Source organism: Pygoscelis adeliae, unplaced genomic scaffold, assembly GCF_000699105.1.
Source record: "Pygoscelis adeliae isolate BGI_AS28 unplaced genomic scaffold, ASM69910v1 Scaffold57, whole genome shotgun sequence".
NCBI classification, from domain to species: Eukaryota; Metazoa; Chordata; class Aves; order Sphenisciformes; family Spheniscidae; genus Pygoscelis; species Pygoscelis adeliae.
The window spans coordinates 7,030,973-7,031,711 of NW_008825615.1; the positions used below are offsets into that span (position 1 = coordinate 7,030,973).

Consider the following 739-nt stretch of genomic DNA (forward strand, 5'->3'; position numbering starts at 1 on the left):
AATTCAGCCCTCTAAGATTACAACTAAGTGTTCCACAGTGAGATCAATACAGAAAAGGGCTATATGTAATAGGTGCATGGGTAAGGAAGAAGGAAATAAATAGGCTAATAAAGCATCAGTACTATAAGAGAGTAGGGTCATCTGCTGTAAGGTATTTCTAATGCATCCCATCTCCACTGCATCACACGACAATGCAGAATTTCTGTTTAAAATGAACAATTTTACTCTTTTCCCTCATCAAAAAACCACTACTACAAAGTCTTGAGGTGGAATTCAGCTCCACACTTAAGTTACCTACATTTAGCTGTCCACGTTTCAGTTCAGCGTTTAAGCTCCCATCACACACAGAGTCAAAAGAAATAATGGAGACTAGATAGAAGTTTGGCTCACCATGAAGCATAAATCCAAGTGTTGGTGAAGAAAACAGTCCTACAGGCTCCACTGACTGTACTGGCTGCAGGTGGGATTCAGTTACATAAACACTGGCACTTAGTGCCATTTGAGACATTCAAAGGTATCCAAGACATGTCCAGTGGTGCTGCCAGACAGGCCACATAACTTACTCTTCTGGAGCAGGCATTGGAGTCATAGAATCATAAAATCATAGAACAGTTTAGGTTGGAAGGGACCTATAAAGATCACCTAGTCCAACCCCCCTGCCGTCAGCAGGGACATCTTCAACTAGATCAGGTTGCTCAGAGCCCCCTCCAACCTGACCTTGAAGGTTTCCAGGGATGGA

At 42.8% G+C, this 739-nt stretch overlaps 1 protein-coding gene across 1 annotated transcript in view; it reads right to left on the reverse strand.

Moving 5' to 3' along the window:
• Positions 1-739, reverse strand: part of CD109 (CD109 molecule) — an 84,583-nt gene that overhangs the window by 37,683 nt on the left and 46,161 nt on the right. The window lies entirely within an intron of this gene.